Source organism: Diplotaxodon limnothrissa, linkage group LG20 (assembly GCF_057381915.1).
Source record: "Diplotaxodon limnothrissa isolate DT_005_m linkage group LG20, D_limnothrissa_male_GT1.1, whole genome shotgun sequence".
NCBI classification, from domain to species: domain Eukaryota; kingdom Metazoa; phylum Chordata; class Actinopteri; order Cichliformes; family Cichlidae; genus Diplotaxodon; species Diplotaxodon limnothrissa.
In genome coordinates this window covers 9,407,473-9,418,628 of record NC_140615.1, presented here as the reverse complement: position 1 = coordinate 9,418,628, position 11,156 = coordinate 9,407,473, and the positions used below count along the sequence as shown (strand labels likewise).

At 38.0% G+C, this 11,156-nt stretch overlaps 1 protein-coding gene across 1 annotated transcript in view; it reads left to right on the top strand.

Moving 5' to 3' along the window:
- Window positions 1-4,408: 4,408 nt before the first annotated feature.
- The window catches only part of sema3b (sema domain, immunoglobulin domain (Ig), short basic domain, secreted, (semaphorin) 3B), a 72,045-nt gene continuing 65,297 nt past the window's right edge, over window positions 4,409-11,156 (top strand). Inside the window, exon 1 of the mRNA XM_085345499.1 lies at window positions 4,409-4,672. The gene's annotated coding sequence lies outside the window, so the exon portion shown is untranslated. The remainder of the gene's footprint in view (window positions 4,673-11,156) is intronic.

Here is an 11,156-nt window from a genome sequence, read left to right as displayed (position 1 = left end):
GTAGTGGGAAGCAGTGGGAGAAGGGGAGCTAGAGAGGAGGCAGGTGAAGTCAAAATATGAACGTAAATGGTTAAATGAGGAGGAAGAAGGAGGGCAAAAAAGGGTGGGGTGAATGAGAGCCAAAGGTGAGAAGATTGGAATGGAGAAAGCAATTTTAGATAAAGGCAGGAGAAACCTAAAGAAAAACCACAATCTTCTCTGAGTAAACGTTAGCTGTGACCAAGGAAAGGGTCAAGCACGAGTCTGTGTGTGAGTCTGAGAACGAGAGAATGAAAGAGTAAGAGACAGAAACACAAAGACACAGGAGAATTCGCTTTACTTTGCACATCTGTTTCTGTATGAAAGAAAAGGCTTGGCGGGGGAGAAAGGGGCTGAAGCTGATATGTGCGCGAGAGTGGGCTGCTGTAGAAGGAATCAATAACTGATAAATAAATTATAAGCCACAAATTTCAAAAGGCACCGGCAAAAACTAATGATCCAAGCAAACAAATGATTTGAGCTAGAAGAGGGAAAAGATGAGCGGGAGAGCTGATCTTCAGTGTGTGTGTGTCTGTTTGTGTATCTTTTGTTGCAGTGGAAAAAAAATATGGGGGACTCTGTTGTGGTGGTATTGATGATGTCTGACATCCTATATCAATTAATGTAGAACTCAAAAACATGCAGCTGCTGGTATGATCAAAAGAAAGGAAAGGAAGCAGGGAATTAAAGAAATCCAAAAAGAGGTTAAAAATGCCAGCAAGAAAAATGCTGCTAATTAATTGTTATTGAAAACAGTAAGTTGCTGTAAAAGCTAATGTCTTTGGTGCAATACTGTATCATTTCTCTGGCAAATGTACATTTTTATGGTTATGTAAATATTAAACTTTTTGATGTGCTTAAACCTTGGTTGTTCTGTCAGTGTGATGTGATTTCCAGTCAGATCCCAAACAGTGCAAAGCTTTAGCTAGGAACAGTCCAACATGACTGACACTCCTGTAGTGATTAGTTAAGTCTGGCTAGTGTTCATCTTCAGGGTCAGACACTGAATTCATGCTCCATAGGTGAGGAGACGCAGATTATTGTAGTAACAATCAAATAACAGCATGACTATAATCCCACTAAACAGCAGACAGCATTATTTTGTACAGCTTTTATTCATAAATGGCACAATATATAGTACTGTGCTGTTTACACATGAAGATAATGCTACTGTAGTTTACAGTAGGCACACTGTAAAATCACAGTAAAACGCTACCAGATCTTTACTGTAACTTAGCAGGGAGAATTGTTACTGTGTATTTGCACTATATTTTCAGTCATCTATCTTATGGGTACATTTATTTGTTAAACACCATTAATTGTGAGATATTTTTTATAGTTTTGATATAGAAAGGAACAATTACCAGGGCAGGTTTCATCCTTTGTTGAGAGTACAGACCATCTGCTGTCTTACCGAATGACATAAACAAGATTATTTTATTGCAGAACCAAGTGGACTCAAACCTCGGGTGTGCATGAGGAGAAACAGTTACAGTTTTGTACATGCTATTAGTTCATTGCACAATAGCAAACATGTTTTGAAATATCTACACAAAATTATAAATGGCACAGTTATAATTGTTCTTTAAATCAAAATTTCACTTGAGTTTTGTATGATCCGTTTTCAAGGGAAACTGCAAACTAACAAGGATGAAAAGACAAGAAACAAACAAACAAACAAAAACTTGAAGTGAAACATGGTTAACAAAAATTCCTGCCCAAATCTTTACATCAATATCTTTCTGGCCTCATAAAGCACATGTTGTAAACATTTTAAAGGAGTTTAATATTGTGTACTTTCAAAGAAATGAGGTCAACATTTGCCCCACAGTGACACTGACCTTCAACCCTCATGAAACCCTCAGCAAAATATCTTCGCTCATCTAAATTTTCTTCATTTGATCTAATTTACTATTTATTTATTTATTTTTGCAAGATTTTGTCATTAGATTATGACTGATTGAATTATGAGGCAACAGTGATCTTTGACTAGCAGGTTTTAACCCTATAATGCCAAATGTATCATATTTGATACAGGAGTTTATGTCAGTTTTTGAGACATCACTGTGATTTGTTTTTCTCTGAAAACCCGAAATAAATTGTACAATCCATTTCTACGCAATAAACTAAAAAAAAAAAAAAAAAAATACAGAATGTAGCAACGACAAAATTATATGAAACAAATTCAAAATCGTAAATGCAAATTATAAATATACACCAAAAGAATTTCTATAAATTATTTAATGGGTCAGCCTTTACAGGGTTAATTAGTTCATCCTGTAGTCCAAGTAAATGTTTTTATTAAATGTGACGAACTGAATCTGTTAATCAAGCGATGTACTTACCTGAAAACAAACAAGTCTTTGCTAATCCTATAAAGGTAATGATGAAATGCTGGCTGGTGTTTAAGATTTAATGTATAAAATGAACTGTTGTCCAGGCTGCTGGTTTCTGTCTAAAAAGTAGAAACACTTAGTTAAACTCAGCGCAGCTGCATTAAAACTGATTACAGTAGAAAGACAAAATCAGCATCAGCTAATGGGGGCACATCTGTTGATACCACATCATTATAATCTTTAGCATTTGTCAGTTTTCTGTGATTGCATTGCCTCATTATCACATCACACTCGGTTGTGTTTTGTTGTCTAATTTGTTTCGTTTTATTCGACAAACTGATTTGCAGATTTGCATTTGAGTACCCACAAAAACATGTGTATACACACTTGTTCCCCCAGTGTGGACTCTCTAAGGACCTGCCATGTGTGTATTACATGTGTGTGATAATGAAAGCTGCTGACTGGCAGTTGTGATTGGCTATGTAAGCAGCCTCTAGAGATGGCTGTCCGAATGGTGCCAGCTAGACGCCAGACAGACTGCACAGCGTGTTTGTGTGTGTGTTGTGTGAGGTTGTTTGCATGCAGTTGTGCGTAGATGAATGTACCATCAGCAGGTGTTTGTGTGTGTGTGTTAATGAGAGTGTGTATTTGTGTGCATACTTTATGTGTGGGCTTGTGTCTCCAGGTGTAAGTGGGAATGCCCATATTGCCAGTGTCTACATAACTAATACAGACGTAGACAGACAGACACACACACACACACACACACACACACACACACACACACACACACACAGATACCATGCTGCATCCAACTGTCTGGAGCCTGATTATAAATACAGTGAATTAGTCCATGTTTTTTTGTCAGTATGTCCCATGAGATGTAGGTTTCCACTCAGGATGTTTTCCCTTTCTCTTTCCTCTCTGGTTTTTACCTTGATATAAATATTAAAACAGGGCTTTAGTGAGGAGTGCGGTTGTTGTATAAGTACATCATTAACTTTAAGTGTAGACTCAATGGTTAACAAAAAAAAGAGTATTACTTAGTTTCTCTTCCTCCTCTATATTTATCATTGTGCCCCTGAGATTCTTTCCACTAACAATTTAGCGATTAGACAACACCGACGTGTGCATCTTCCATAAGTGTTAGACAGCGAGGACTGGAGATAACGAAAAATTCCCAAGGGTTTAAGTGATGGCGGTGGCTGATTTGCACAATCGTGTTGAGATTTAAAATGAGCCTGGGCTCGTTATTACCAGAATTTCACCAAATATTTTTAAAAGCCTTCTGAGAGAGCATATTTGGGTTTATTTTAATTTAATCTCATCATCTGAAATCATGACATGAGCCACAACATAACAAGGATTGAGGATTTGATTATTAAGGTGTCACTGTTGAATTGAAAAGCTTTGAACAAGAGCAACAAATTCGCAAAAGAGCAGTGCACTCATGGGTGAGATGTTTAAGATTGTGTGACCCCCGTGAGGGAACTTCAAACCAAAATGAAATCCAAGTTTTAAGTGCACCCCTATCTCCTCTCGCCCTCATCCTTATCACTACTACATCAGGCAAAAACTTTGCAGGATCACTTAGACGCACAAACACAAAGATCCGGCTCAACCTTTGAGGATAAGGTGTGCAGGATAACAACGGTGAGAAAAAGACACTGTGGCTTGTTGACAGAGCAAGGGCGACTTTACCTCTGGACTGTGGCAGAGGGAGTGGCATTAGAAGAAAGAGGAGGGTGTGAGTGTGACAGGGAGAGCTTTGCTTTCACGCCTTGCTGAGCAATGAAAGAGTATCTGTCACAGAGAACACGCCAAAAGACAGAGTGCAAAAGTTAGGCGAAATAAAAGAGACACACAACAGAGGAAGGGAAAGCAGGGGATAGAGGAACAGACAGCGAAAGAGTTGGCTGAAAGCAGCTTCTGTCTTCTGTCCCACCCCCTGACTGTCTTCCCCTCCTCTCTGCCCGGACGGGGAAAAGGAAAAAAGAAAAAGAGTGCAGGGAGAGAAAGACGGAGAGGGAGCTCAGCCACGCTCGCTCTATAGCGCAGGACTCAGGAATTCCAGGACCTTTGGAGTTGTGAGCTCACACACACACACTATCACACACACATGCTGCTTTTCTCGAGGTGATACAAATCGAAACAAGACTGAGAAAGGGAGGAAAAAAGGAAAGGCTGACAGCAACAAAAATTTTAAATTAGCTATTTCCTGTGGACTATCTGACCATGATGGCACCTGCCAAGGGGAACGTGGCTCGGAGGGACTGAGGACTGAAACGGGACACAGCCAGAGGAAGCTGCTGATGAAGGTGAGGATTTCATGAAATGGCACAATCCCTGAAACTGAAGCATCTCCCTTTGTCCTTTAGACAGAGTCACTGTTTATATGACTACAAGTAAAGTATTTACTCTAGAGACTCTGATTTAATGATAATCTGATATAGGTGGGATTATTGTTTTTATTGTACTGCTATTTTTTATTCATTTTTAAAAATGAATTAATAAGTAATAGCTAAAAGATACTTTAAACTACTGTTAAGTACTGAAGCTGGGGAATGCCCTGTGTAGGTGTTTGTACTGGAACAGATCTGAATGCGTGGCCACTCTGCTGTATTTGTGATTTCATATCTGTGTTAATCATTAGGGTGAGTTCCATGAGTAACACAATAATGCTGCTTGATGGTGCGTGTGTGCGTGTGCGTGTGTATGTTTGGACATATTGTTTTCAGAGGAAGTGAGAAGGTTTTTTTGGGCATGTCTTTAATTGGATTTGATCAGTGGGCGATTCATCTGAGCAGGAATCAGGAGAGGAAAAGAGTTTTCACGCATGTGGGACTGTCTGTGTGTTTTGGATGTTTTATTTCCTGACGGTCCATCAGTGGAAGTGGGGGATTTCGACTGAATTATTATTGCTTTTGCAGGAAATCTGGCAGCACTTATCAGTAACATTGAAGTTTCTGTTTCAAATTGAGAACATGATAAGGTCTGATAAGGCCTTTGTGCAAAGTTTAAAGCTTTGTGGTGGAATAATAATGACTGGAAATCACTGCTGCCATTGGTGCTTTTACACCTGCTGTCCCCTCTGACCTTCATCCCACCATACTCTTCTGCTTTTGTCCTCTAATCTCATTGACTTCTACCTTTTTTGGGTTTTTTGCAGTTTTCTACTTTCTTCCACCTCTCTCTTCTTTCTTTATCTTTGTCTTTTTAACTACACCGTAAAAAAAAAATCCTAAAAAAACAGTGATATTCCGGCAGCTGGGGCGCCAAAATAATACCTGAAAATAACAGAAAATAACTTTCTCATGAAAATACGGTTATATTCAGTAATGACAATACAGTTTGTTGCCCTACATGGGATTTTGCCTTTTTCAAGTGCTTTTAAACATTAAATTAGGAACAATTTAATGGGATTAAACAATGAAATTACCTATAAACAAGGTCAATGAATGCGGTAATATGAATAATAATATTTAAATGTACAGAAATATACAGTTAACAGTTGGTTTAAATATTAATGGATTGCATTCATATAGCAATTTTTGAAACCCTCAAAGCGCTTTACAATTCCACTTTATAATTCCCCTCTGGCCATCACCAGTAGGTGAAGTGTCTTGCCCAAGGACACAACGACCGAGAGTGTCCGAGCCGGGGCTCGAACCGACAACCTTCTGATTACAAGGCGAACTGCCAACTCTTGAGCCACGATCGCCCTAAATAACATTAATAATAATAATTATTTGATGTAAACAAAGTTTCTAAGAATCATTTTATATATTTTTCCATAGCATTTCATTTGAATTTAACAGTTCAATCTTTCAAATAACGGACAAATATTTGTGAAATTATGATGCATTTGTGAATGTATTTTAACAATATAAATATGCATATGTACAGACATTTAAAAAACAAGAAAATTATGTTTTATTACATTTACATTGATTTTATGTTATTTTACATTTGACATGTAAAATCACAGTCTATTTATGTGAACTTAATGATATTCTCAGTACAAAACTGTAAAATACACAGTAAACTACTTTTATATTGCAATTTTTTTTTACAGTGTATTCATCTGCCTTCATAAAGCTTGTTTTATGTAACTGCAGAGGCCTACTTTTTAGTATTCTTTCTCACTCAGTATCCTTGGTATTTTGCGTGTGAGCGGGTGTATGCGTGTTTTCAAGCTCACAGGTGTGCATTTTGTCTGTCATTTTACCTATTCAGTCTTATAATCCGTGGTGTCACGGGTCTTTATAAGCCCTCCCCCCCTCATCTTTTACCTGCATACTAACCCTTTCATTACCATACCATTAAGTCTACACATTACACCTTAATTTACCTTTTCAGTCTTCGTCCAACTAAGAGCTAAGTAATCATTTTTGAACTTGTACACACATTGTTCTTGTGTTTTTGTGATGTCTAAGTCGATAAGCAGTAGTTTAGTTATAGCTTAGCCAACAAGTGCGTCTTGTTTAAACAGAGGCCTCGAGTTGATGCAGGTTGAGTAAAAAAGATGTTTTATGACAGAGAACCTGTTTAGCCGTCTTTGCTTCCATGAAGGAAAAGAGTATAAAGCCCCCTTTTCTCTCTTATGGGAAGTGGACATTGAACTCAAAGATAGCACCCACTCGCTTACGTAAAAGCGCTTGCCTAATGCGTGAGCCAAAAAAAAGTTTTATCACTTCCATGTTTGCTTGCATGTGTGCATTATGCAGTTTGGTGCGCGTTAATGTTGGTGTGCTGAGCCACCAATGTTGTTCACATGATCGACTCTGGGAAGGTGTGAAAATATGAAACCTCTATGGATTTAAATAAATTATGTTGTTTGCAGCTGGGGTAAAGTTTTGCATATGTCTTCTGCATACTGGTAGTCTAAAGGGAAAATGCTTTACAGAAACTTTTTGTCGCAATACCACAAATGCCCACTGGGGACTGCAAATCGAGGTCACAACTAAGTGTTCATTGTGGTTGAGGATGATAGGTACAACAGTGAATTGTTTTGGGATGTGTTGTTTATTGAGGGAAGCGAGGGTCCCAGACATTTCAAGCCTCCTTCTCGTCTCTGCCTGAGGTATCCCTTTCTTAATATACTAAACTCTCTAAATAAACCGATCAGGTTGCATTGTTGGTAATTCAGGCATGGGAGAAGAATTTGCCGAAGTACTGAAATATTTATGTTTATGATGGACAAAAACTGTCCATTTGGGCAATGGTTGAAAACCAGTCACTCAATGCATTAGTCATATATCTCTGATTTGCACTCAGTTATTTGTTTATCAGTGTGATAACATATACTATGGTGAAAGCAGATATGGAGTGATACTTTTGTGACTAGGCCTTTCACTTTAAGGAACATACAGCAGTCTAGTGTTTGTGGTTTACCAGTGTGTAATATAGGTCCAGTGTTGTGGTGAGTTAAGTAAGTAAGTACACTGTGCATGCCTACAGGGTTGTTTAAGTGATCATCCAGTGTCAGATATGCTTAAATATTGTGTGTTCTCCTGTTAGAAAAGAAATGTTTTAAACAGTAAAGATCCAACCAGACTGAATACAAAAGCTTGAAAAACTAAGTACATGCATGCTGCCTGTCTTCTTATTCAAACATCATGTCAACCAAAAAGAAAAAAAAGAAGAAAAGGAGTGTTTGAGTCATCACAATGAACGGCCAAGTCCAATTCAGCTTAGAAAATTATGGATCCGCTTCCACAGTATCCATTGTGTGTTCAAAGACATTATTGGAGTGCAAAAATAGCTTGTTGAAGTCCAAAGGCAGTTACGCTTTGCTTTGGTGGCTTGTCTTGATATTGAGCAGAAACATTTCCATAGTTGACAAAATCTTAATAAAGTGTTGGACAAAAGAGCTTTCCATTCAAAACAAAGGAAACTGGTTCTGTATTGAATTTGTTAAAGACTGTGATTGGTTATTAAGCTGTTAGCTGAATCTGATGAAACATTTGTCTGACTAAGACAGACAGAGGCAGACTCAGTGAAGAACCTCTGAAACGCCGTCTCTGCTCACAAATTGAATGTCCTGCTGGAAAATGTAGTTCTCAAACGTCCTCTCTGTTTGCACAGAGTAGATTTAAATCTGTGCAATTTAGACTCTTTCACTTAGGCTGACTGTAAACTGTATACAGAAAACTTACAGACTAAAAACAGATATACTAATAGAGATAAAAGCTTGGAAAATCTTATGGAAAAAACGCAATAATAATAATCATAATAATAAACTAATAATGATTTAACATCAGAGTGCACAAAATGTATTTAACCTAGAGTTCAAGGTGGGTTTGCTGATTGTCTGCTGATGAATCGACTACCAAGGTAACTGATGGTTAAGGTGGTTATACACTGATCAATTGCCACACCTTAAAACCCATTAACCCCTATCTCAACCCTTGCTGAACAGAAAAACACATTAACCTTGCTCTTAACCTTGTGCTAAGCTGGAAATATCTACCAGGTCAGCGGAAAGTAGGTAATAAATGTATAAAGCAAAAATATAAGGATTAAGATAAGTTACAATACCTATAGGATATGTCTGTGTAGGCCATTGCTTTCATAGATCCTGTTATTCTATCACGTGTTCTCTTAATGTGTATGAAGTAAGAAGAAAACTGGACAGACCTGATGAGTCTAGGTGTGTAAGAAAGACAGAGAGGCCAGGCAGCGATGTCTTTGTTTGAAATATTCAATGAGTGCCTCTGCTCTCTTGAAATATTGACTTTTTCCCCATATAGCCAGAGGGGACAGGCAGGAGAAGAGGTTGTTGTCCCATTCAAATAAAAAGCAAAAGGCTGTTAGCATCAAACTTTTATCAGCTTTTCCTTTTATTATTTATTTTATGTTTTCTTTTTCAAACCTTCTAATTAAACATGATACCAGCCCTTAATCTGAATGCAGCAGCTAATGAAGGGTGTAATCTGTGCATGTGTGTGACAAAGTGGGAAAGAGAAAGTCTGTGTTTAGCTCTTAATTCAATTTGCTGTTAGCAAATATGGACATGTACAATATGTGGAAATTTGTGTGTCCTTTTTTGTGTGCATATCAATGTGTGTCTGTGATGCATTTGTGAAAATGAGCATATTACAAAAATTGATTCTAAGTGTTACGCTGTCTCCTGATCTTCTCACACGTCTGAAAATTGCTCTTTTCTTCTACATCAGCAAACATTTAGTCTGCGACTTACAACACTGCTGAGGAAAGAGCTCAAAATCTCCTTTAACGGAAACAGCCGTTGTAGTATGCTGCAAGTTAGTTAGAGTCCTTCAAGTATATGGTAAACCATATAATATTACATAGTGTGCTTTAGAAATGGATTAGTGCTACAATTATGAGAGTATGAATGCCTATGTACACGACTTATTGTCGGCTGCAAATGTCGTTAAAGTTTAATATCACAGTTTACCCAGTCATATGTGCGTCAAATGAAATATGTGCGTTATAACACATAGACAAGAGATTTGCAAAAAAATATGGAAATTGTGGAAAATGATCAAACTCGTGTTTTAAGGGTGTCATTTGATATGTGTGGCTAGCCTAGACCTTAACGGATGGCTGGATAACAAATGGGTTGAGCTTGAGGTCAGCGAGGATAGTTTCCCTAATTCATCACTTTGTTAAAAAGGTAGATAAAGCATGTAGGTACCTGATTTTCTTGAATGAAGCTCAGCCTTTCAAGGTGGCGTGATCCTAAAAGATAAGACATTGTGCACAAACACTCAACACACAGCATTTGTTTAACAACTATAAGCTAAAGGAGAAAAAAAAACGGTGGCGCCAATATGAAAGGATCGACTTAGAAAAGTAAAGTAAGTCTAAATAAGGTTAATTAAGATCAGAGTGGAGTTAATTAGGTTTGCTTGTGTGCACAGATGTTGCAGATACAGGGCGGTTAATGGGGCCGTGGCTCTATGTCATCAGATAAAAGGAGCTCACTTATACACCCCGATGGCCTAAAGTAAAGGTTAGACTGGGGACAGCACGGTCAACTCACAATCAGTAGACGGCTGAAGACAAAATGATGTATGATCCAGCCATATGTTTTTCTATTGACAGTTATAAGGACTAAGAAGTTAAAAATCAAAGAATTAAAGCTCTTCGGTGCAATCGATTTGTTAAAAATGTGTCCGTAGGTTGATTGAGTAACATATTTTTCATTTAGATTCCACTGGGTTAATGGTTTAATATGCTGTACTGCTTTCCTCTGTCAGATTGTTGTACTTAGTTCTGCAGAGTAATGGACTCCGAATTACAGAATTACATTTTATACTAGTCAAATAGTTGAGTATCAGTCATTGCACCATTTTGTCAATGAGCGCAGGAGAAAACCTGCATTAGTCGAACACCATCTGATCCAGTCTGCCTCAAACACTGAATATACAACATTTTAACTGAACAATATAAGCTTGTAATGTATTCTAAAACCCAACATCATTCCCTCTAAACCTTCTTCCAGAGTTACCTTTCCTTCTTTTATGGCCTTATCCTCTGATTCCCCTTCCTGTACGCAAAAATACACACACACACAAATACTTGCTGTCCCTCCTAATTTCTTCTTTTTCACCACATGCTCCAGCCCATCTATCAGTGTTGCAGAAGAGCTTCTTGTTTGCCAGACTAACCTGTAATTGCTCTCTTGATTTGTGTAGCTGTGTGTACGCATGCATGTGAGAGAGTGTGTGGGTCTGGACTCCAGTCCTGTCCTGTCCTGTCACCTTGAGCAGTCATGCAATTTGGAAGGTGAGGTGGAATTAGTCAGCTTTACACAGGAAGACAGGAAAATAACGA